Consider the following 6,000-nt stretch of genomic DNA (forward strand, 5'->3'; position numbering starts at 1 on the left):
TAATCCAAAACTGGGATTGATATTTTAGCTTTTATTTTTACTTAAAGTACAATAACTTTTACCATTTTAATTTGTTTTAATAGTATATTGACAGTATTGTTTTCTTTCAAAAATCCACTTAATTTTCTTTACCCTATTATTAAAATGGTAATTGACAAAAACAAACTACATTGTCACCAGAAGAGCAATACAAAATGTACAAGTGATATATTAAAATCATCTTTCCAGCTTGAATTTCAATGATGCATTGGGGCAACGATTTTGTGAGAAACATCTTCACCCTTAAATAAAGATTTTCTTAATTCCTTACCTGTGTGCTAATTAGATATCACCTTGTTTTCACATTAAACAGACTTCCACATGAGAAAGCAGCAAGGATGCAGTGGCGTTAATGTTTCCTGGTGTCAACCTGTATTATTTCAGTAGATATTGAAATGAGGATGCATCTTGCTGCCTTTCCAATGAAGCAAGTTTAATTTAGTAATAGGTGAAAAACCATCCCTACAAATATGTTAATCAGATACTTGGCTTTGTGGACACTTTTCAGAGAACAAATTAGTTAGCATAAAAATAAAGCCAGAAAATGAAGAGCTGTTTAATCACTCAATTGGATTTTTCTGCCAGCATTTTTCTTTTTCTCTGCAACCCACTGCTAAATTGTGCTTCCTAGCTGTTTTTATAAAATCACTGAATCAAATCTAACTCTGATTACATCAGAGAAGGCCAGGTACCCTACACCATAACAGGGGGTTTGAAATTTTGACTTGTCTACTTAAAGATCACCAAAATCTGATAACAAGGTCAATTAAGTCCCTGGGTGGGATTGAACCACCAACCTTTTGGTTAATAGCCTTACACACTAACTGATTGCGCCACCGCGACACTTTGCAAAAGTACATACTGACAAAGGCTAATAAGCATTCATCTAGAACGATTCCTAGAAACATTTTAAAAAGTCAATAATGTGGAGAGTTTTTGTATGATGTTTCTTCCATCAACCAATGAAGAAACACATTGGTACTTTCCCATGATGAGTGAGTGCTTCAGGATCTCTTGCACTTACATGTGCAGCAGAGTACTGTAATGGAAGCATGCTGGGTCCCTAACCCAGAGGTAGGCAGATTGAAACTATCCTCTGCTATATGCATTTTTTTTTTGTTAATTAAAGTAATCCAAAACTGGGATTGATATTTTTGCTCTTTTATTTTTACTTAAAGTACAATAACTTTTACCATTTTAATTTGTTTTAATAGTATATTGACAGTATTGTTTTCTTTCAAAAATCCAATTAATTTTCTTTACCCGATTATTAAAATGGTTATTGACAAAAGCAAACTACATTGTCACCAGAAGAGCAATACAAAATGTACAAGTGATATATTAAAATCATCTTTCCAGCTTGAATTTCAATGATGCATTGGGGCAACGATTTTGTGAGAAACATCTTCACCCTTAAATAAAGATTTTCTTAATTCCTTACCTGTGTGCTAATTAGATATCACCTTGTTTTCACATTAAACAGACTTCCACATGAGAAAGCAGCAAGGATGCAGTGGCGTTATTAATGTTTCCTGGTGTCAACCTGTATTATTTCAGTAGATATTGAAATGAGGATGCATCTTGCTGCCTTTCCAATGAAGCAAGTTTAATTTAGTAATAGGTGAAAAACCATCCCTACAAAGATGTTAATCAGATACTTGGCTTTGTGGACACTTTTCAGAGAACAAATTTGTTAGCATAAAAATAAAGCCAGAAAATGAAGAGCTGTTTAATCAGTCAATTGGATTTTTTTGCCAGCATATTTCTTTTTCTCTGCAACCCACTGCTAAATTGTGCTTCCTAGCTGTTTTTATAAAATCACTGAATCAAATCTAACTCTGATTACATCAGAGAAGGCCAGGTACCCTACACCATAACAGGGGTTTTCGAAATTTTGACTTGTCTACTTAAATATCACCAAAATCTGATCACAAGGTCAATTACATCCCTGGGTGGGATTGAACCACCAACCTTTTGATTAATAGCTGAACACACTAACCGATTGCGCCACAGAGACACTTTGCAAAAAGTACATACTGACAAAGACTAATAAGCATTCATCTAGAACGTTTCCTAGAAAAACTTTAAAAAGTCAATAATCTGGAGAGTTTTTGTAAGATGTTTCTTCCAGCAACCAATGAAGAAACACATTGGTACTTTCGCATGATGAGTGAGTGCTTCAGGATCTCTTGCACTTACATGTGCAGCAGAGTACTGCACTGGAAGCATGCTGGGCCCATAACCCAGAGGTAGGCAGATTGAAACTATCCTTTGCTATATGCATTTTTTTTTTGTTCATTAAAGTAATCCAAAACTGGGATTGATATTTTAGCTTTTATTTTTACTTAAAGTACAATAACTTTTACCATTTTAATTTGTTTTAATAGTATATTGACAGTATTGTTTTCTTTCAAAAATCCAATTAATTTTCTTTACCCGATTATTAAAATGGTAATTGACAAAAACAAACTACATTGTCACCAGAAGAGCAATACAAAATGTACAAGTGATATATTAAAATCATCTTTCCAGCTTGAATTTCAATGATGCATTGGGGCAACGATTTTGTGAGAAACATCTTCACCCTTAAATAAAGATTTTCTTAATTCCTTACCTGTGTGCTAATTAGATATCACCTTGTTTTCACATTAAACAGACTTCCACATGAGAAAGCAGCAAGGATGCAGTGGCGTTAATGTTTCCTGGTGTCAACCTGTATTATTTCAGTAGATATTGAAATGAGGATGCATCTTGCTGCCTTTCCAATGAAGCAAGTTTAATTTAGTAATAGGTGAAAAACCATCACTACAAATATGTTAATCAGATACTTGGCTTTGTGGACACTTTTCAGAGAACAAATTAGTTAGCATAAAAATAAAGCCAGAAAATGAAGAGCTGTTTAATCACTCAATTGGATTTTTCTGCCAGCATATTTCTTTTTCTCTGCAACCCACTGCTAAATTGTGCTTCCTAGCTGTTTTTATAAAATCACTGAATCAAATCTAACTCTGATTACATCAGAGAAGGCCAGGTACCCTACACCATAACAGGGGGTTTGAAATTTTGACTTGTCTACTTAAAGATCACCAAAATCTGATAACAAGGTCAATTAAGTCCCTGGGTGGGATTGAACCACCAACCTTTTGGTTAATAGCCTTACACACTAACTGATTGCGCCACAGCGACACTTTGCAAAACTATATACTGACAAAGGCTAATAAGCATTCATCTAGAACGATTCCTAGAAACATTTTAAAAAGTCAATAATGTGGAGAGTTTTTGTAAGATGTTTCTTCCATCAACCAATGAAGAAACACATTGGTACTTTCCCATGATGAGTGAGTGCTTCAGGATCTCTTGCACTTACATGTGCAGCAGAGTACTGTAATGGAAGCATGCTGGGTCCATAACCCAGAGGTAGGCAGATTGAAACTATCCTCTGCTATATGCATTTTTTTTGTTAATTAAAGTAATCCAAAACTGGGATTGATATTTTTGCTCTTTTATTTTTACTTAAAGTACAATAACTTTTACCATTTTAATTTGTTTTAATAGTATATTGACAGTATTGTTTTCTTTCAAAAATCCAATTAATTTTCTTTACCCGATTATTAAAATGGTAATTGACAAAAACAAACTACATTGTCACCAGAAGAGCAATACAAAATGTACAAGTGATATATTAAAATCATCTTTCCAGCTTGAATTTCAATGATGCATTGGGGCAACGATTTTGTGAGAAACATCTTCACCCTTAAATAAAGATTTTCTTAATTCCTTACCTGTGTGCTAATTAGATATCACCTTGTTTTCACATTAAACAGACTTCCACATGAGAAAACAGCAAAGATGCAGTGGCGTTAATGTTTCCTGGTGTCAACCTGTATTATTTCCGTAGATATTGAAATGAGGATGCATCTTGCTGCCTTTCCAATGAAGCAAGTTTAATTTAGTAATAGGTGAAAAACCATCCCTACAAAGATGTTAATCAGATACTTGGCTTTGTGGACACTTTTCAGAGAACAAATTTGTTATCATAAAAATAAAGCCAGAAAATGAAGAGCTGTTTAATCACTCAATTGGATTTTTCTGCCAGCATTTTTCTTTTTCTCTGCAACCCACTGCTAAATTGTGCTTCCTAGCTGATTTTTTATAAAATCACTTAATCAAATCTAACTCTGATTACATCAGAGAAGGCCAGGTACCCTACACCATAAGAGGGGGTTTGCAATTTTGACTTGTCTACTTAAATATCACCAAAATCTGATCACAAGGTCAATTACGTCCCTGGGTGGGACTGAACCACCAAACTTTTGACTAATAGCTGAACACACTAACCAATTGCGCCACAGAGACACTTTGCAAAAAGTCCATACTGACAAAGACTAATAAGCATTCATCTAGAACGTTTCCTAGAAAAACTTTAAAAAGTCAATAATCTGGAGAGTTTTTGTAAGATGTTTCTTCCAGCAACCAATGAAGAAACACATTGGTACTTTCCCATGATGAGTGAGTGCTTCAGGATCTCTTGCACTTACATGTGCAGCAGAGTACTGTAATGGAAGCATGCTGGGTCCATAACCCAGAGGTAGGCAGATTGAAACTATCCTCTGCTATATGCATTTTTTTTTTGTTAATTAAAGTAATCCAAAACTGGGATTGATATTTTTGCTCTTTTATTTTTACTTAAAGTACAATAACTTTTACCATTTTAATTTGTTTTAATAGTATATTGACAGTATTGTTTTCTTTCAAAAATCCAATTAATTTTCTTTACCCGATTATTAAAATGGTAATTGACAAAAGCAAACTACATTGTCACCAGAAGAGCAATACAAAATGTACAAGTGATATATTAAAATCATCTTTCCAGCTTGAATTTCAATGATGCATTGGGGCAACGATTTTGTGAGAAACATCTTCACCCTTAAATAAAGATTTTCTTAATTCCTTACCTGTGTGCTAATTAGATATCACCTTGTTTTCACATTAAACAGACTTCCACATGAGAAAGCAGCAAGGATGCAGTGGCGTTAATGTTTCCTGGTGTCAACCTGTATTATTTCAGTAGATATTGAAATGAGGATGCATCTTGCTGCCTTTCCAATGAAGCAAGTTTAATTTAGTAATAGGTGAAAAACCATCCCTACAAAGATGTTAATCAGATACTTGGCTTTGTGGACACTTTTCAGAGAACAAATTTGTTAGCATAAAAATAAAGCCAGAAAATGAAGAGCTGTTTAATCAGTCAATTGGATTTTTTTGCCAGCATATTTCTTTTTCTCTGCAACCCACTGCTAAATTGTGCTTCCTAGCTGTTTTTATAAAATCACTGAATCAAATCTAACTCTGATTACATCAGAGAAGGCCAGGTACCCTACACCATAACAGGGGTTTTCGAAATTTTGACTTGTCTACTTAAATATCACCAAAATCTGATCACAAGGTCAATTACATCCCTGGGTGGGATTGAACCACCAACCTTTTGATTAATAGCTGAACACACTAACCGATTGCGCCACAGAGACACTTTGCAAAAAGTACATACTGACAAAGACTAATAAGCATTCATCTAGAACGTTTCCTAGAAAAACTTTAAAAAGTCAATAATCTGGAGAGTTTTTGTAAGATGTTTCTTCCAGCAACCAATGAAGAAACACATTGGTACTTTCGCATGATGAGTGAGTGCTTCAGGATCTCTTGCACTTACATGTGCAGCAGAGTACTGCACTGGAAGCATGCTGGGCCCATAACCCAGAGGTAGGCAGATTGAAACTATCCTTTGCTATATGCATTTTTTTTTTGTTCATTAAAGTAATCCAAAACTGGGATTGATATTTTAGCTTTTATTTTTACTTAAAGTACAATAACTTTTACCATTTTAATTTGTTTTAATAGTATATTGACAGTATTGTTTTCTTTCAAAAATCCAATTAATTTTCTTTACCCGATTATTAAAAT

This window comes from Pseudophryne corroboree, unplaced genomic scaffold (genome assembly GCF_028390025.1).
Source record: "Pseudophryne corroboree isolate aPseCor3 unplaced genomic scaffold, aPseCor3.hap2 scaffold_494, whole genome shotgun sequence".
Classification (NCBI taxonomy): domain Eukaryota; kingdom Metazoa; phylum Chordata; class Amphibia; order Anura; family Myobatrachidae; genus Pseudophryne; species Pseudophryne corroboree.